Source organism: Gambusia affinis, linkage group LG05, assembly GCF_019740435.1.
Source record: "Gambusia affinis linkage group LG05, SWU_Gaff_1.0, whole genome shotgun sequence".
Taxonomy (NCBI): Eukaryota; Metazoa; Chordata; class Actinopteri; order Cyprinodontiformes; family Poeciliidae; genus Gambusia; species Gambusia affinis.
The window spans coordinates 25934585-25956047 of NC_057872.1; the positions used below are offsets into that span (position 1 = coordinate 25934585).

The 21463-nt window shown below is 37.1% G+C and overlaps 1 protein-coding gene across 1 annotated transcript in view; it reads right to left on the reverse strand.

Moving 5' to 3' along the window:
* fhl3a (four and a half LIM domains 3a) overlaps positions 1–18493 on the reverse strand; it is a 50262-nt gene extending 31769 nt beyond the window's left edge. The window contains exon 1 of the mRNA XM_044118071.1: positions 18287–18493. The gene's annotated coding sequence lies outside the window, so the exon portion shown is untranslated. The remainder of the gene's footprint in view (positions 1–18286) is intronic.
* Between the last annotated feature and the right edge of the window lie 2970 nt (positions 18494–21463).

Sequence of the window (21463 nt, forward strand, 5' to 3'; positions counted from 1 at the left end):
CTGGTTCTGGAAATACAAAGGATGAAAAATTGAATCAACCTGAATGCCGTTTGTTTACTTGGAAGTTATTGTGGCAAAATACACCTTGGTCTCATCTGACTAAGGCACACAATTTCAGGTTTAGTAGAGTACAATAAAATGTTCATTCTTTCTGTGTTATGTCAGCGTCATATCTTATTAAAACAAGAAAATATGAACAACAGATTAGAATTTCTTAGGCACACACAAATCAAGTGATTTTGCTTTTTTTTCCTCCCCAGAATAAATTAATGTACTCACATTAAAAGTTGGATTTTTTTAAACCTAAAAATTTGAGAGCTCTTTCTGCATTAAGAGATTTATTTATGTTAAAACACATTTTTAACAGGAGTGCTAATCTACAGACCTCCAAGTTTATACTATGAGTTTGGAACTGAGCCACTGTTAAAATAGGGCTGGTAAATATTGGTAGTAACTGTGAATGTTGTCAGAATTGTTCTTTCTCCTTCTTGGATAAATAATAACCAAGTCTGCCAACAGCACATTACCAGGATGATAAAGGTTTGTAAATACATTAGTGACTGAGGATAAGCAGACTGAGGTTAATCCAGGCACACCAGAGACTGCTCCACAGTGTGAGCTGGGTCAGACTTGACGACAAGGTACGTGCTGCAGGACCAGACACTGGAACACAAACCTGTTATTGTCCCTGAGCTCTTAAACACTGCCTGGTGTTGAGTGGGAGGTGACAAAAGGTTCAAGTCAAAGCCAGCATCATAAACAAAGGGAAGAAAATGACTACCTGTAGCAGAAAATGTCAGTTTGCTCTTTGTAATTTATTCCATCTTTGGCAACATTTAATAACTATGCTACTGAGGAGATATGGCTTGATATTAGCCTTTACTGTATTATACAGTGCCCACTACGGGGTTAGAGAAAAACTATTTGTGGTCTAAAGTATTATAACCTCATTTATCAAATAGACTAGATCTGCAAAAGATAAACAAAGGTCTGGTAACTAATGTGCTGACATTTATTTAGCTAAAGTTAAAACACAAATTTGTCATACTGCAACAGTTGTTTGGCAAGTTTAGACTCGATGATCTGCTAAAGAAAATAACAGCATGTGCAATGCTCACTCCAGCTTGCAGTGCTGTAAAAACATTTATCCCCTTCCAAATTTCTTTCTTGGCTTTTGTGACACTATTAAATGTTTCAGATCTTCTGACCAATTTCAATATTGGACAAAAATAAGCAGAGTAAATACAATCAGAAAAAGTTAGCCAAACAAACTTAGTTCTGCATGAAAAAATATTCAACCCTCTTGTTAAGTCATAAATTAACAACTACCTGACCAATAGTATCAGGAAACAACTTAAAAAGAACTTGTCTGATAGCATAAAATAGGATAAAAGTAACACATTATTTATAAGAAAAGTCAAGAACATTGGAGAGTCAGTCTCCAAGGCTTGGAACAGGGGTGAACCACCCCAGGAGAGGCACAATCAAATTTGTTCCAATAGTGTGCCAAAGGCTTGTCCACCTAAGGCACTGGGGTCCTTGATGACTTGCAACAGTCAATGGAACCATGAACTCCTCTCTCTGTGGTAAAATCTTGATGAAAAATGTCCAGTCTCACTTTGTGGCCTTTAATTTAAGTGACGTTCACTTATGCAGCAGGGAAAGCTAACTTGAACCATACCAGTAAATTCATGTCTTAATGGTTTTAAAACCTACTCACAGAAGTTATGAAGTGGCCAAATTAAAACTCTGACTTAAATGTAATTGTGATATGATGCAGTTGTGGGACAACTTTAAAGTCCATGCTCCGTAAAACATTGGCTTTACTAAATTAAAACAATACGGTCAGACAGACTGGATCAGAATTCCTCCAGTGATGTAAAAGACTCATTGCCAGAAAAGGATAACCAGTTATTAGGTTAAAGGAGCAATTGCTTTTTGCATAAAGCCAAGGTGGTTTGGGTAGCTTTTTCTTCCCTTAAATGAAGTAATCATGTGAAAACTGCTTTTTGCAATTACTCAACATATGTTGGTATAGGATTAAGTTAGTTTGATGTGGAGAAAAAAACAGAGGCAAGTTGTAATGGGGGGAAATACTTTTTCAGAGCACTGTAGTTCAACTAGAAAATGTGACTGACTGGCTCATGTCATCTTTTTCTTTCCAAAAGCTTGTACCACAATACTCTGCCAAACAATAACATCGCAATTACTGCAAACCGTACAGTACTGACCCAACCACCCTGAGAGGAAGTTTGAAACTGAAATGACTGTATTTATTTCTATATCATCATGACTGGAGGACATTTTTAGCCTATGTTTGTCTTTCTTTTGGAAAAAAAAATACTGCCATACGTTAGTGCTTGACATCTGGTTTGCATTGACAAAACTATGCAGTTAACTCCTGTGTGCCAGTGGAGTGTCACTGCTTTCAAAATCCACGGAAGAGTGTCCTTTTTTCCCTCCTTTTTCTGTGCTGGAATTTCCTAAAAAGTGTTCAAATGACAGAAAGAAACTAGCAAAAAGCTAATCTTCACAGTACAAATGTCAGAAAACAATAAGCTCATAAAACTATTACCCATTATTTCTAAGTGACTTGTCACTTTCATTTTATCTTCACATCCTCCTTGTCATCCTATCCTTTTCTTCCAAAGGTGAGGCAATCCATTTAATATTTGAGGCCACCTCTTTTAACTAGAGCACCATTTCCCTTTTTACACCATTCTGTATTTTACTCAAGAGTATCCTTTTAAAACAAAACAGTAAACCCGAATGAACATTTTAAGGTAGGCCCACACAAGAGACATGCTCAGATGAGAATCAAGTAAAAGTATGCTAAATGAGGTCAGAATACTTCCACTGGCATGCTGGTTGATTTCGTAATTAGTTTGAAAGCACCAGAGAGGATGTTGTGCTCATAAGACCACCCCCATTCTGATGCAATACCTTCAGTGGCAAAACAGGAAAATATATTTTTCCTCTTTCTAACTGCTTTTGCTTTACTGCCAGGCAAACTCAGTGAATATATTATTAGGTCAATTGTTCCAACTTATAAAGCTGAGTTCTCTAAACTGTCTGATCCCACAAAAAAAAATAAAAAATAGGGGCCAATTTGGAAAACTCCCTCTATTTACACATTCTTGGATTTGAGGCACGTGCCTTTGACGAACTGCTGTGGGTTTTTAAGACCACAAGAATCTGAAGACATAAGAGTTGGAAAATGCTTTGACCTTGCTGTTAATGGCTTATGAGAGGATAATAATATTTGCCATAAAAGCTACTTTTATTTTCACATTATGGTGTTTATACCATTCTTAAAGCAATGATCCGTTCAATTTGACAGAGATGGGAATCAGTCATTAAGCAGATCTGATCAGTAATCAGCAGGTCAAGTACTTTTTAAACACATCAGCCAACGACATGTTGGCTGATGTAAGACAAGTATTAATTTGTCTTACTTTTTAAGACAAATTAATATTTTTTGTGTGTTTAGCTTTTTGGAAGCATAATATACATTATCCACCTAAAAACACAACCATTTAAAATTGACATTCTTGTTATAGTTGGTACAATACGTCTTGATATCTTAGTTTGATCCTTCTTTAGAGCCAGTAAGAGACCAACATCACTTATTTTATATACGTATGGACAGAAAATTGCTCCTTATGCTTCCTAAACATTTTCTCAATGTTGCTGAATCAACACAACCGGGCAGGCCATTAAGAAAGCAGTGAAAGATTTCACAGACTGCTAAGTCAGCAATGAAAGAGCTGTAAAAGCTGCAAGCAATCATTTATAACACGATTAGACTTAGAACTCATGGCAGCAGACATGCACCAGGTCATAAGGGTCAAGCTTATACCAAAAATCTTATTTTGTCAGTGTAAACAAACATCTCATCATCCTCTGACAGGAATATTAAGAGTGTTATGAGCAGCAGGTAGATGTATTATATAACTTCTCTAATGTTGTTCTTAATATTGTTACACTGCAAGAAAACTTTTAACAATACTTAAAGTCAGATATTTAGATACAATGAATAAAATGATATACGCATTTTTTCCCACTGTCTGTCTAAATCAAAGACAACTTATTTTTTTAGGTTAGTTAGAATTACTAAAATTATTTCTATTTGGTAAATTCCACAGAACCTAGCGAGAATATTTTTTAGACAATTTTTGTAACTTTTTAAAATTTATAAGTTTACATACATTTGGTCAGTATCAATTATTTTTGAGTTAATTGGAGCTACACCTGTGCCTGTTTTTAAGGGCACAGCTGGGACGCACTGCTTTCTTTTTAAACGCAATTGGAAAGTCAAAAGAAATCAGCCAAGATATCAGGAAGGTAACTGTGCAACTGCACAAGTCTGGTTCATCCTTGGGAACAATTTCCAGATGCTTGAAGGTGCTGCATTCATCTGTTCAAACAATTACATGCAAGTACAGACATGATGGGAATGTCCAACAATCATACCGCTCAGGCAGGAGACAGGTTCTGTATGTCATAGATGAACAGGTTTTAGTCCAAAATGTTCATGTTGACCCCAGAACAAAACCTTAAGATCTTGTGAAGATGCTGGTTGAAGCTGATAAGATAGTGTCATCATTCACAATCTAACTTGCCTGTACTCTCATGAGCTTTTATTTCAAAAGAAACATAAAAAGCCAGATTGTCGTTTGAAAATGCACACAGGTACAAAGACCTTCATTTTTGTAGATATGTCCTGGTCTGATGATTGGTCTTCCAAATGGACATTGACACTAAGCATACAGACAATGTGGTTACAAAGTGGCTTCAGGAAAACAAAGTCAATGTTTTGGTGTAACTATCACAAAATCCTCATCTCATTCCCATGGAGAAGTTGTGGGTAAATCTCAAAAGGCAGCCTATCTAACAAACCTGACTGTGTTACACAAGCTCTGTCAGAAGGAATGGACCAAAACTCCATAAAACTACTAAAAAGACACTTATGGTAGGAAATCCAAAAAGTTTGACCCAATACATATAGTTTAGGAAACAATTATCCCTGATACAGATTGGTAAGTGAACTTCTGAAAGAAAAAAAAAAAAAAATCTTTAAAAAATGTCTTCACCAAGTTTTCTGGCATTTAGCAAATATAAATAATCTGGTTAATTCTAACAGGACAACTCTGGTCTGATTTAACTTCAGATAGTGGCATTAAATCATGTGGTGTGCATGGTTCAATTCCATCTATCAATATCTTTCTAAGTCACAGGATTCAGCTCTGTCCACCACAGACTATAAATCAAGAGGCTGAATAAACATAACACTGTTTAAATTTGGGGAGACCTGGGATGACCAATTCATAAGTCATTTCCAGTTTAGTAGTCAAACTTTCCTTTCTCTGACTTGTCTCTATGGATACAAGAAAACAGTGGATACATTGCTGAGGACCATAAAGCTTTGGCAGCGACATTCAGTCACACTTTATGCTGCATGGTCTCAACTTAGTTCATAACCCTGAGGTTTTATTGAGAGCACAGTAGAAATGAGAAATACAACCATTTATGTTGTAGGAATACATATCAGAAAAAATGACTTTAATACGTTGGAAACTGAATTTTTAAAATAAGTTAAAGAACATACATTTTAGTGACAATACTGTAAAACATTGATTCTTCTTGTGTCTTCTTCCTTTTACAATGGTATTTTGCTAAACAAAAAAAACAAAAAACAACAAAAAAAGCAGCTTTATTTTCCTTTCGCCAATGACCCGGTCCACCCGTGCAGGGCTGATAGTAATGTCCAAGTCTGAATTAACATTGTGCTTCTTCCTGTTACCCCAAACAGAGCTGTCTCTGGAACATCTCAAAAAGACAGCTGAACATATACACACTAGCACACAGTTACAATGAAAAACAGCCTTATTATGTCTAAACACACAGACACTATCCTGCACAAGAACTAAGACAGGGTGACATGGACACACCTGCAGGCTCAAATTGCCAAACACCTCCAAGAGGATGCATGAATTCACACTCACTCAGGAAAACCAGGATAAAGGTTGCTATAGAGGGATCAAACAAAAAACGCAGAGCAATCAAACTGAGTGGCGCAGTGACACGGACACAGAAAGCACATAAAGTGAGCAGTTGCAAACACACATGCAGACTTTGAGTCTTTTTGTGGGAACTTCCTGTTGAGTGTAATTACTGTTCATATCCATGATCTCTAGCCTTACTGGTTGCATAAAATATACTGATAAGCTTAAACAATTTGATGGATATAGGAAATGAGCTGTTTTAACAGTGTTAAGATCAGAATGTGGCATGTGGATAATGAATTTAGACTCAAGAGCTGGTATTTACTACTTGTGTATCAAACATCTTTGTCTTCTACACCTCATGAAGAGAAAAACATACTTAGGTGAAGTCGTATTGTGATTCACTCACCCCCTTTAATTCAGTCACAATATGATTATGTGTTAAAGTTAGAGATTCACAAAAAAAGAAGCAGGTGGTGGCTGGAATCCACCTTTCTAGAATGATAATTCTTGACCAATGATTTTTGACTGGTCATTAGTGACTAGGACAACTAATGCTTTAGAGGCATTCGGTGGGTCAGTCAAAAACTCAAAAAGTTTGTATTTCCCAATCAGTGAACACTATCAGTGTCACATATTTACACAGTCAATATGTGAAGAGGACTCACATACAGCTACATTCATGATAATTGATGGGTTTAACGTGAAATCAACAGGAGGTGCAGAGACGCAAGAAGTTATCTAATTTTGTGAATGTATGCGAGAGAACAAGACTTTAGCAGATAACAGGAGAGCTGAGTGGAGTACGGAAAATGTTTCAGTCTCTCTCATGTAATATGGTGGATTTAGAAATGACTACCCATTTTTAAGGTTGGGGTCTAGATTTTTTTTTTTCACCAGCTAAGTATATCTCTCTGTTTGAGGTGTGCTGCTGGAATCATCACAAAAAGTTTGCTCTGCCCCAAATATGTAGTACAAATATAAGTCTGGGTAAGAGGCAGACAGAAAGGGGGAAAAGTATTTTGTCTTACTAAAAAAAAAAAAAAAAAAAATTCTGATTCCTTCTTTGCACTGACCTTCAAATATGTTATTGATAAATTAATGACATCCACACTGGATATTGTAGCAGCACATTTTTGCGTGGTTGAAAGCAAATGCACACTAATGATTACCAAAACCTCCAGCTGATTGGTACACTGGTAAAGATTATTGAGCAAAAAAGGTTTATTCTCTGTCACTTAGCTGAAAGCTGAATAGTCCTGGCACAAACATGTGTAGATGAAGACTTTGAGGTTGCACTGAGCTCACTTTAGAGCTATCCATAAATCATGCTTATTAAATCTTCGGCAAAACAAAATCTGTTGTCTTTTGAGTTTTTGTATCAATCAACTGAACGCTTATGTAGGGAGCTTTTATTGTTCATGAATCTTAAAAAGAATGTCATGTTAAATCCAACATAGCCCTACAGTGAAGAGTGAGGTGACATTGTCAGGCCTCTTTAAAAATGATCATTGCTATAAAAAAAACAAAACATTTTTAGTAACATTAACAGCAGATCTTAGCATCTGAGTCTTAAGAAGGCCTTCAAGTTCAGAATTGCTGCAGTTACTTTCTTGACTTTGCACAAAGAGAGCTGTAATCCTTCAGACCCTTATCTTAGTGTCACACACCAGGATCTCTTTATCATGCACTCATGCAAAACACCATTCATCTTCCCCCACCTAATTCATTACAAGTGATAAAATGCGAAGTCCCATCTGCTTATGTTAAATGGAGAGACAAAGAAAGAACAGGTGCTTTGGTAAATGCTGATAGCATGGCTGAATTACCCTGCTTCACAGTGCAGACCGGTCAACATCTTCCAATCTATCAACAACAAATCTTTACCGACCTTACTTCACTTTTATCCTGCTCCTTTTTCTATTCAGGGGGAATACTGGCTTCCATGGTTATAAGGAAAGCAAAGAACCCAAAACAGACGTAAACAAAAAGACTAGCATGCAGAAACCACAAAGCTCTTGTTGAGACACCGTAGACTCTTTGTCATTTAGGTCAGGTTTAAATATAATCCACATTTGAGTAAATTTAGAAGATATTTAAGTATTTCTACAATTTCTAGACTGGAAGGATCCAACGGTGGAAATCTTGCAAAAACAAATCACATATGTGGTCTATTACCAATAAATTCAAGACATGATGCGCCCAGCAGTCATGTATCAGATCTTATACTGCAACACATTTACTTCATTCTTTTTCAGCAGTCATTAAACCTTAAACAGTTTCCTCTCACCAGGGTTGAGAAAGCAAGCAATGGGATGAGGAAGGGGGTTAAGGGGGGCCAAATACTTAAAGAGTGAAGTCATAGTGCTTGTGTCATTGGCCCTCTGCAGTGCTTTGCTCACCGTCTGGCCTGCATTTTACCCATTGATCTAATTTCCATTGCCAACAGTGAATGTTGCTCTTTTTGAAGCAGAGTATTTAGGCCCATTAAAGAAGCAGACAGAATTGCAAACGTATGGTGGACCTAAGGACAAGTAGAGAAGAAACAACTAGGAGATGTCTGTCAGACTTATGAGAAGACCAACATAAATGGAATCTGTCATTTTTGGAGGCATTCACTGGACAGGAAAATGCACAACTCTGTGTGTACTTGAAAAATACATCAAGATATGTGCAGTCAAAAAAAGGAATGTATACACCGTGTTCCAAATTATTATGCAAATTGGATTTCAGTATCATAAAGATTAATTTTTTTTTGTTGTACTATTAAATTTATTGATGGTGTTGTGTGTCAGGGCTCTTTGAATCATTATAATTGATTTCAGAGAGCTGGGTTGATTAGTTTGTCTGGTGAGCTCAATTAAAGGAAATCTACTTAAGAAGGATGTTCCACATTATTAAGCAGGCCACAGGTTTCAAGCAATATGGAAAAGAGAAAGAATCTCTCTGCTGACGAAAATCATCCGATAGTGAAATGCCGTATGACAAGGTATGAAAATAGATATTTAATGAAAACTGAAGCGTTATCGTACTGTGAAGAGATTTATGGCTAATTCAGAACAAAGATGGGTTTGTACAGATAAAGACATAATGAAGAAGGTTTCTGTTAGACAAATTCATTGGATTAAGAGAGCAGCTGTTAAAATGCCCTTACAAATCAGCAAACAGTTATTTGAAGCTGCTGGTGCCTCAGGAACCTCAAGGTGGAGGATCCTCCAAAGGGCTTGCGGTGCATAAACCTATTATTTGGCCACCGCTAACCAGAGCTCACAAGCAGAAACGGTGGCAGTGGGCCCAGCCATACATGAAGATTAATTTTCAAACAGACTTGTTCACTGATGACTGCTGTGCAACCCTGGATGGTCCAGATGGACGCAGTAGTGGATTGATGGTGGATGGCCACCACATCCCGACATGGCTGTGACCTCAGCAAAGAGGTGGTGGATTAATTTTTTGGGCCAAAATCATGGGGAGAGAGCTGGTCAGCCCCTTCAGACTCCCCGAAGGTGTGAAAATGACGTCAACAAAGTACATGGACATTTTGACTGTTTGACTGATCAATTTCTGTCATGGTTCAAAAAGAAGCAAAATCATCTTCATGCATGACAGTGCATTATCTGATGCTGCAAGGAATACCACTGTGTCATTGGCTTTTATGGGCATAAAAGGGGAGAAACTCATGGTGTGGTTACCATCCTCCTCTGACCTCAACCCTATTGAGAACCGTCGGAGTTTCCTCAAGCAGAAGATCCGAGGGTGGAATGCAGTTCATATCAAAACTGCAGCTCTGGGAAGGTTTTCTGACATCCTGCAAAAAAAATTCAAACAGAAACTTTCCACAAACTCACAAGTTCAATGGATGCAAGAATTGTGCTGCGATATCAAAGAAGGGCTCCTATGTTAACATGTAACTCGGTCTGTTAAGATGTTTTTGATTGAAATAGCTTTTGATTTTAGTACATGTGACCACTTAATGCTGCACATTCAAAGAATGAGCGTTTGCATTTCTTTCTAATCCATAAAACGTTTAGAAAATCTGCTGTGCATAATAATTTGGAACAGTGCAAAGAAAAATACTGTTCTCATTGGGAGCTTTGTTCAATAAAATTTGATTTATACTTTAATAGTTCAAGACTTGAAAATTATACTGACCATCATTTGCATTGACCACTTAAGAAAATCTGAGAAAATATCACTTGCATAATAATTTGGAACACGGTGTAGCTTTTCTTACAAATACACTGATACAATAACAATGAGCACATCCATTGTGATCTACATTATTGGCTAACGGCATGAACACTGTAAAGATATCTGATGATGCACATCTACTGGTGTGTTCTTCAAGATATATCAATATTACATATACAGACTCTGAAAATATGCATACACCGTGCTAACAATTGGTGGAATGCTCCTTAGCAAACTTCAGCACTTAGACCAAACAGTTTCTTCTGCCATCAGCAGGCTTCTGTCACAAACCTGGTTAGGTATTCTTTCCAGCAGAGTTAGTATTCACTTTAGATCCGGATAACTAAAAGCATTTTTAAAAGAAACAGCTTTTTAAATTGTTCTGTTTTTTAAAGTGCATAATTGTTGGCTCCTGAATTATTTCAAGTTTCCAATTTCTCTTTAAGAAAACAGCTAACAGACCCTGGTCCATCTGTGTATCTTTACCTCCCGCCTGTTAATCTCCACATAAAGTTGAGCAAACCAAAATAAGTTCACGCTTTGCAGAAAAACGTGGCGTGACAGTTCTCACTTTGTAATACTTCAAAGATATTGTTACTTTTTAGCTCACATAACTGATAGTGCTTGTCCTGCTTTGCTTTCTATTCAGGTGTTCCCATCCGGATTTCTTTTTTCTATATTTTTCTAATTAGCCACTAGGTTTGTTAGCCCTTTGCTCTCCTTGCAGTTTTTTCCACTGTCATGTCTTTTTAGTTGTGAAACAAACTATCTAAGTGATGCAAATGTCTAAATGGAGTCTACATCTGTTCCTGACTAAGAAATTAATGAAAACCCGGCCTGGCTCATATGCACTCAGTTTCATAAGGAATAAGATCATAAAAAAATGGCACAACAGCTGTGGAACAAAGCAGGTGTCCACAGTTTTAAACATAATACTATACAGCACTGTGTGTTGCAGTGGGACTACTGGTGTTATTGTTCTTCTTAATTAGTAAAACAGTTATTATTACAACAGTTATTATTATATCAAACCACGCTAAAGAATTATTGTTTTCAGGAAGTTCCTCTTTCATAACTCAGTGCATTTTTAATGACAGGAATTTGTTACAATTTGAAGTTGCTGGTGAAACCGAGCCTCCTTTTCTGTAGGTGGTTTTGCTAACTGCCCAAAACCATAAACACAATATTAGTAGAAATACAGAACACTTAATGCTCAAACAATATAACCTATGCAGTATTGTTAAGTGAATGAGGTGCAATCCACACCTGATTAACATTTAGAACATGTTATGGTCTGCTGTCTACTAATGAAGGAGATAAGGAAGATATTACTGATTGCTTTTCTCTATTGTGCCTCTATGCACCTCAAATCTGGAACAAACTTCCATCACACTGCAAAACAGTTGACACGCAGAGTTCCTTTAAATCAAGACTAAAAATCCATCTCTTTAGAGTTGCTTTAGAACCCTAATAAATGGAACATTGACCAACATTTTTGATGGAGGCCTATATTGATTTATATTGATGATTTTGATGATGGCACTTGAGAAAGTGTAATCTTTATTATTAGTTTTTAAAACTGTTTTGTTTTCACATTGTAAAGCACATTGAGCTGCCATGTTGTGGAAATGTGCTAGCTCTGCATGATTGGCACTGCACCTTCTATTAGACAAAAAATATAAAAACTATTTTACTTTTCTGGACTCTTTCGTAACAGGAATATAGAACAGGTGCTGATAAATTAAGCAAGTTACAAAATGCTTCAACATGTAGATGTTGGAAAGTTATACATAGTGGATTGGATTTCAGCAGATAAATCACATACTGTATATAGAGAAAATGTTATTTATGTGAATTTATCATTTATGTCTCTATACTAACCTCCCAAACAGCCATTATTTACATATTCGAGAAGTCGTTAGATGCTCTCTCAGTCTCTCTTCACAACAACAGAATAAGCTCTCTGTAACTATCCCCTGTTGTACCTCGATGTGATGTGTCCATGCAGGAGCTGATGTCCTTTTATAGACACAGGACAGCACTTTCTGCCATTTACGGCTCCTCTAAAGCACAATATGAGGGTGGGTCAGCATCCAAGGTGAGAGAAGGCAGAGGCAAAAAAGGACAAGACAGTTCCTGTCAACTTCATACTTCTTCACACTAACCTTTGACAGCTTTAAAAATGAGTGCCAAAGTGTTTCTAAGCAATGCCAAGTGCAGTCTCCTCTGTGTGTTTTGAAAAGCACCCAACTGTCATATACAGTTCAATTAAGTAAGAGGCATAAATCCTCACCTCAGTGTATCTAGCAGCTGCGACTTGTCTAAACCTGCCTTGGTTGTGGAGACTATTGTTTCTCTCTCTGAGCCGAAGAGACAAAAGTGAGAGGCCACAGCTTGCAAAATGTGTATGCTCGTAAATACTAGTGAGTGAAAAGACATAAAAAGGCAGATGATGGAGAGAGATAATGTAATGCATTCTGGGTAAGAAGTCACATTCTTGATAACTTGCTAGTTTCATCATGCACAACGGCATTTTTACAGTGTTTACTTTGAATGAGGGGAATACTCTTTCCAGCAGCTGCACTGCAAATAAACACCACTGAACTTATCACAGAAAGGCTAATGCACTTCTAATCTGAACAAATAACACATTCTCACATCCTTGGGTTTCCTTCCTGGAAGATACTTGAGTAACATGCAATGCATTCATGTGCATTGAAATAATAGTGTAAACAGGCTAATCATCAAAATCCTTAACAATATTTTTTCTGCTGTAATGTCATGGTCTGAGTTCATTTTTTTTGCAAGTGTGGGATCCGTCTTTATTAAATGCTTTGGAAGCATGTCAAACCTGTGCAGTTCTGGAAAACTGACGTTACAAGGCATATAAAACTGAGCAATCACAAAGGCGTGAGATCCAGGTGGGAGTATACGAGGGAACACACAGTACATGGATATAAATGCCAATCTTTAATTATCTAATGCAAAAAAGAGCAACATTCTGCAGGGTAGAGGACAAAGTTTAAAAAAGCCTATTATCAGCCTATTCAGAAGAGCTACAGTGTGCTGAAAGATGGCATTTTGAGCTTCGGGCATTGTTGAATCACTTCATGCCGGGTGTGCAACTGCTTGCTTGAGAAGTGCACGGCTGATGCTTTGAATTTATTGCTTGATTTAGTTAACCTAGAAGGATACTCAGTGGGAAAGATGACGAAAGTGTTGCTTCTACAGAAACAAATACACTTAGTCATATTTATGTTGCCTAGAGCTTTGCATGCATAAAATGTTATTTGAAGCTAAGAATGTCATGGTATGATGTGGTGAACAGGAAAACCTCAAATATAACCTCTCACACACAGGGCTATTTCAAGCACTTTGAAATATATTTGCTTGAACTTTTAGATTCTCCAAGAAACTTCTTATTACATCTTGATAACATTTGTCAAAGTTTAACAAATGAATGTTAATCTTAAAGTGTTATCCTAAAAACTCTAAATACCACATCAAGTGTTAAAGTTAATTCCCATGTTTCAAATGTTCATCTTCAACTCAAATTGTGTATGATTGGAAAGCTTGGGATTTGGGACATTGAATGTGCAAATATCTCTGTCCAGCACATTATTTACCTCTAATAATTCCAGAGACAGTAAAAATTGTGGTGAAAGTTTTACATTTTAAATCTTATTTAGTAATATCTTAAAAATTCAGAAAACCACTTGACCCATTATAGATTACCACAAGAATAGCAAGATGATATCAGCTGGTTAATGCATTGGGTTGCTTAACAGACATCTTGCGGTTTGTTTGCCAACTTTAGAGTAAGAGTGAACGTCTGAAACTGAGAGTAAGAGTGATGAGTCAATCTTTTAGCTTCAATTCCACCACGGTTTTAAAGTTTCATAACTAAATGTACAACTTTGGTACTGATAACAGGCCCAAGTCTACTCCCAGTTCAGCATTAAATTCTATACTAAGCTGGCAAAAACTAAAGGATACAGGAATATAATAGTGGCATATTCTGGACAGAAGCTTTGATAATTATAGGCCAAGGCAGCAGAGACTCCTCCAATAGAAACATGATTCAAGAAAAGATTTTATTTTAACCCACATAAAAAAGTGGCATTACATCATAAATTCAGGGCTTGTCATTTTTAACTTTCTCATCATTCTCAGAAGAAGAAAAAATCAGAGTGGAATAATTGTTTTTACCTTATGTCATTAAAAAAAACACCTCTTAGGTAACTTCATTTTCCATTTACAGTGATTTGGACATCACAGTGTAACCATTAGGTTTATGATCTGGAATACAAACTGTATAAAACGGCAATGATTTGTCTCTTTCTGTGTTTTCAGGAAAAAAAAACCCATCTACCATTTATGCCCTCTGTAGGAGCAAACTATTTTCCCAGGATAAAATCTTTTACTGGTGCCAGAATACTAAGTAAGTCATGACATCAACACAATCCTAAAGCGATTTCCACACTTTCAGCACACATTTTGTTTACCCGAGGCAGAGGTGAACTGAGTTTTACGTACATCCAGACAGGTTCTTCTGGGATCTTGTTCCAATAAACAAAACAAGCCAGGTTTGGATGAAGGAGACGGTTAACTGCTGCAAGTTTGCATAACATTCCTTTAGTCAGGTCTTGTTAATTTGTGTGAACACCATGGACTTCTGTTGTACAGCCCTGCCCTCCTCCCTTTAGGCAAGGGTGAAGAACAGTCAGGCCTGACTCACGTTTCCTCAACACAAGGCAAATTGTGATGATGCAGCTGTGAATCTACAGCATTTCTGCGCGCAGACAACATCTGTTACATGAGCAATGTTTCAGAAGGGACGTGTTCCATCACTTCATGGTATATGAAATAGAATAAATATCACGTAGTGAGGGGTCAAGTGAGGTATACCAGCCCCATTCTTTCATGGCATGTAATTAGTTTGCATTAAACCATGTAGTTACAAGGCATCTGAAATTCGGCCTCACAATTTGGTATTTCCTTAAAAACAGAATTTCCTTTGAGTGTAGCAGGTAAGTACTAGGTATGGACCTGTAATTGTATCCCTAGAGAAATGTAATTACCCCCATTAGCAGGGGAGTCGGTTCCTATTCACACTATTTAGCAGACTATATCAAGTTTATGTTCTCTTTTTCTCTGAAATGTGGCACTGACTGAGCACTGTGGAGAAGACAGATTAACAGGTGAGGCGAGATGACTGGACTGTGAAGAGAGGGGTGGGGGGCAACACCTCCCACAGGGGCCCTGACTTAAGGGATCAAGTTTCAGACGTTTACCAACAGAAGCATCAATGGAGGAAGTCTCCGGACCCCCATGACATTGCTGCACCTGGCGATCTCCACACAGGAAATCTGAGGTCACTTCCCCCCTTTCAGGGAATGTAGACATGCTAGTCCATCCAGCCACGTGCCCCCACATCCTACAGAGGAGGGAACTGGCTTACTATAACAAGCTACAACAGAAACATGTGCCTGTGTATGGCAATGATTTTACTGATCTGTCAGAGGTGCTAAGCTTGAATTCCATTTAAATGCTCTGTTAATTTATAGAAATAAAGTGTTGAACACTGACAGTGATGAAAGAAATGCTGATCAGGGACACTCCTATCTTGTGAATTTGATGACATATGCCTGCACTAGCTGTGTAGCAATCAAATTCAAGCACTGCCCTATTCTGATTCAAAAACCTTTCAAAATCTTTGGGATTAAGTGCTACTGAGTAATTACCCAAAGAACAACTGTACCCAATGCCCTCAGAAACACCACTTAGGAATGGTCAGTTTCACAGTGTCAAAAGGGAGCAAATCTAAACTCTGTTCCCAAAGCACCTGCAAACACTTGACCGCTGATTCCTCTGTCATTATCGTTGGCCTGTTTTCAAATGGTGCCAACACATAAAAACCAGCCACAACCAGTCCAGGTTGTTTAAGCTGCAGTCCCACTGCAGTTTGGAACTGGCGGGGGTCCAATCACCATGCGGGGGCTAACCTTTGGAAAACACTGAGCCCTCTGAAGAATGTAACCACGGTCAGTGAGATGGAGAGGGAGAGGAAGAGGAAAAAAGGCAAACAAATACATTATACAGCCCGTGGGTTCTGTCAAGGCAAACTTCCCAGATGCTAAATGGGACAGAATGGCTAGCTTTTTTTTTGCTAGTAACGCTTTATTTAAGCTTGTTACTGTGACAAAAATGTTGTGTAAAAATAATCTGCCAGCCATGAGAACCCAGTGGGGTTCCTCATAGACCAAATTCCTTCAGGGTGTAAACAATAAAGACGCTAAAAGACATTTTGCTTTGGTGTTTGTTAGGGTGACCTCAAGAACAGAAAGGACACGACACAGAGATACTGAGATATGGCTAGTCAAACAAATCTTATAGGATCTTCTTTACCAATCTGTTACAATGCAAAATTACTTTCAAGCAACTACATCAAGTTGTCTGATCAGCTGATTAAGAAGCAGCAAGAATAATTTCCAAACCGAACTACAGTAAACAAATGGCAGTCAGCAATAAAATACAAATTTGACTCTATTCTCGGCAGACATTGAGTAGACTGGCAAGTGTCAGCTGATCATTTACAACAAGCATTACCAAACAATGTCACATACAGGTAGTAACATGGATGATCCTCAACTAAGAAAAAGACAAAAAAAAAAAACTTACAACCTCCCATGAAAGGATACACATTTAATATCTACTAATGTAGTATTGTAAAATTTTATTTCCTGCTAAAGTCACCAAAAATAGGGGTCTATCCGATTAGCTGTAACCCTTAACTTATTCTGAGGTATTCTTGACTTTTCTACAATCTCACTTCAATATGACACCGGTCTATAACAAATAGGGAAACTGTTACAAATAGTAACCTCACAGAGCCTCAGCCGAAAAATATCCAATCCACCTTTAATCCACCATTTTCCCACAAAATGTACTACAGAGTCAATGCAGAGTTTTAAATGTGCTACCTTTTGTTCATCACAAGCTCATTAATGTTCTTCCAATGAATCCAGTACAAAACACGGAGGCCTTCTGTGTAAACTGATAAATAAAGCAGCTTCTCCATCCTGGTATTGTTCCACCATTGACAAGTCCCAACACTTTGCTCTCCCACCATACCAACTGCACGCCTCCATGAAGCAACAAGTGCGCAAAAACAGTCGTCATGATGACAACACTAAGAGCTACACAGTATTGATGTACTGCCAACACAGCTCCACAGACCCTGCAGCACAGACACACCCTTTGCAGACTCACATTGCCATACTCCACTTCCTCCTAGGAGAGCAGACACGTTGAGCCTGAGGGACTTTGCTCTCTGATGTTTTCACACACGATTCAGATGGGAGCTTTAACATAATTCCCCCATAGACACTTCATTTGATAATGCAAGCCAATAGTTTCTTCAACAAGGCAAAATTATTGCTACTCTTAATTTAGTGGAAATGTAGAGGGGATATAACCAGAGGTGAAAGATGAAGTGAGAGTTTGTTTAGAAATATCTTCCGCAGCTTAAATCCTTATTTGTTTGAACTTTCAGCCTATTTTTTTAAAACTGTGTACAATTAGAAAGGAATAAACATGACTAACATCAATATGTGCAGAAAAAACACTAAAGATTAAACTTTCTAAATGAAAGCAATGAATTATTTATATCCAAAGGTACCAGAGTCACAATTATCAAACAAATAGCACTGACATGTCTACCACCTGTTCAAGCAATTTTATCTATGCAATCTCTCTGAGATAACAAAGCTATGGAAACTGTTAATTCTATTTACAGAGTTTTAATCATTTATGTTCTGAGAGGGGTTTTTTTGCAGTTACCTTAAGCACAGACAGCAATTATGGCTGAAAAATTACAGCTTGGTACTATATTTCATTGATTCATTTTAACGCCATTTTTTACACATCAACTGTGGTAACTATGATTGCATCTTTTTCCATTAAAAAAAAATTCAATCAGAAGTAGGTTTGATATGGATTAGAGAAAATTTCCAAAGGGAAACTGGCAAATTCATGGATAGATAAAACTAAGAAAGAAACAGGGAGGAAAAAGTTGATTGAAGTCTTACCAGGAGTAATGTGTGAAGTCTGGACTCGCCTTCCCAACGTGTCTGCGGTAAGTCTGCTGCTGTCAGGATCTGAGCTTAGATCAGTTTGCTCCTCTGACGGGTCAGGAGCTTCACTCTTCCAGCTGGAAAACTTTCTACGCTTCTTCTAACTGCAGTCAAACCTCTGTGGCGAAGATGGATGCGGCTTGCCGGCTACTTTTGTCCTACTACTGAGGAAGTTGCTTGTGAGTCACAAGATCCCGCCTCCCAAAATACATTCCTCCCTCCCCTTCCAGCCTCTGCGACTTCAAACAAGAGCAGACAGAGAACTCCAGGCAGGAGGGTAGAGTGCTTCAGGGCCCTTTGTGTCGTTCAGAGTTTAAGTCCGTGTTAAAAGTTTCTCACTTTCCTTTTTAGCAAATAGGCAACATTCTTGTATAGAGGAAGTAGAGACTAAAAATATTTTCAGTTGACTGAGAAATTTGATCCGAACAGGAAACGACTCATCTCATAATATAAAACTTGGTTAAAAAAGAGATCAGTTTGAAAGAATAAAAATTTATTTATTAACATTTTATTTTAAAAATTGCATGTCAATATTTATTTAGACCCTTCTTTGTAGGCGTTGGAAAAATTTATGTTATCTTTATTGGTATTTCTGTGACCACTGGAGACAGACACCTCTCTATATGGATGGGTGGATTTTCAGCAATAAAATCCCTTTTCTTACATTGTTGTCCAGCTTTGTACATGCTATTTTTTGACAATTTATTTTTGGCAATGGACTCCACGTCTTAGATATTGGAAGGCCCTGTTGCCATCATCCTAATCTTTACATCTCTTAATAGATTCTCTATGAAATTTAAATTGCCACTTGAAAACCTTAATGCTGCTTCCACTAAGATGACATGTGTTAAGAAGCTAAGAGATTACTTAGAACCTAAATCTTCCAGAGGTAGGAATAATTTGGGGCTTCACTGACTAATGGAATTTATTCAACAAGGTGTTAGAAACATTATCAAAGTATGGTCAATATTGACAGTATCGCTCAATTGAGTGGATTTGTCAGCTTCACATACATTATGTGAATCAGTCATTGCACTTCATCCTGAAGGAGCTCTGTTGGATTGAGATCTATTGACTGTACAGACTATTGAAGAAAATATTACCATGTAAAAAAATAGGTTGAAATAATTAAAGCTTTTGCCATAGGGCGCATTAACCATCTGGAGGTGGCAATCAGAATGGCACAAAAGTTTTATTAACTTTTTAATTAAACATAAAGTAGTTAGTGTATCTTAACAGGTTTTTAATCATCTCCCACATCCCCCAAAAGTGTAATGCTACATGTGATATTTGCCTCACATTTACATGTTTGTGGTGCTGATATTTCAGTCTTCTGGTTTTACCAAACCTCTTTTATGTATTTATCTTTATTTAGATATTTTAGAATACTTTTAAATGTATTCATTTTGGACAGATGAGTTCATGCTCCATTAAGTTTCACTTTTATTTAGTTACTGTTTTTGTTTGTTTGTTTGGTTTGGTTGACTGGTTAGTTGGTTGTTCATATAAACTTTTTACCATGATACTCTTGAATAACTTTGTCTTGTCTCCACCTCCAATCCCTCTACATGTGATGGTGGGATATGTCTCCCAAAGTCCTCTTATGGCCCCCATCTGATCACCCCTTTCCAAACTTTCTCCAGGCACCCTTAACCATTCCGAGGAAATGTTACATCCAAATAAATTCTTGTGAACAGACTAAGCACTGGCTGAACCATGACATCTCTTGCACTCTGTGACCTTTGCTGATCTGTCTATGTCCTAATATGACTAAAGTAAAGACCAGCCCAGTTATTGAATTTCACTTCCCTACTTCACAATATGCAGGCCTGATGTTTCATCTTTTTCATGACTCATCAAGTGGGAGAGACATTTGCCCAATGCAGAAGGCTGTGTGTTACTCAGGAAAGGGTTCGCACCTCTGATCGGCTTAATCATTAGTTACTCAGTTATATATTAAGAGAGAGAAAGGTGCCACCTTATGTGAATGGTCATTTTACTATTGTGTGTGTAATCACATACAATATTAAGCTAAGGTTTTCATTCTTACCTGCAGCAACTCAAGAAGAGAATGACTTTCATCTAGAAGAAAATCAGTTGCACTGTTTTTGCTGGCTCATTTCAAGTAAAATTTCTGCTATTATTTAATATCTGTTTACCTGTATGCATATAACGTATTGTAAATAGTCTGTTACATCATTTTTAAGATTAACATTATTATTATTATTATTATTATTATTATTATTATTATTATTATTATTATTATTCAGTTACACATCCCTTTGGTGGTGAATATGATATTTCTACCCAACAATATCTTTATGTTATAATCTTGTACAATATATTATTATTATTATTATTATTATTATTATTATTATTATTATTATTATTATTATTATTATTATTATTATTATTATTATTTATAAAAAAATTAGGATTTCATTGGTAATCTTTTTTTATATATTTGTAACACTTTTGTCTGTTTTCATTCTATCCTGGTTGTTTTCATTCTATTCTATTCTATTCTATTCTATTCTATTCTATTCTATTCTATTCTATTCTATTCTATTCTATTCTATTCTATTCTATTCTATTCTTGTAGATGTAAAATTGCTAAATAAATACATATCAGCCAAAGCTTGTGACTTGTGTTTTTCATGGTCCTGTGACAACTGGGGGAATGTGATCTGCACCGCGCTGACCCCTTAACTCCCCACAACCCCTTAATTATAAATTCTACTTTTACACTCCAAGGCGTGGCCCTGTCAGGCTGTATGCTACAAATTAAAGGATATACATGCTTGTCAATTCATTGAGGTAGATTGGGTAGGACAACTTGTACATTGCGTCTTTCTTTGAAAAAAGGTCAAGGGTGGCTGATTTAAAATGCCTCTTTGTTTTGTATTTGGAACAGCAAGCTAAACGAGTTACAGTGAGAATTTAGTGCCACAATGTAAACATTAAATTTTCCTAAACATTTGCAGTTTTAGGACACCTGAATAAAATTAGCTCTAATGAGAATCATGCCTCTGAGCACAAGGCTAAACTTTATACTGCTAAATCTTGCACTTCAGTTATAGGGTTGTAACTTGGAATCAGATGACACCGTTTTTATGACAAGCAGCAAAGTAA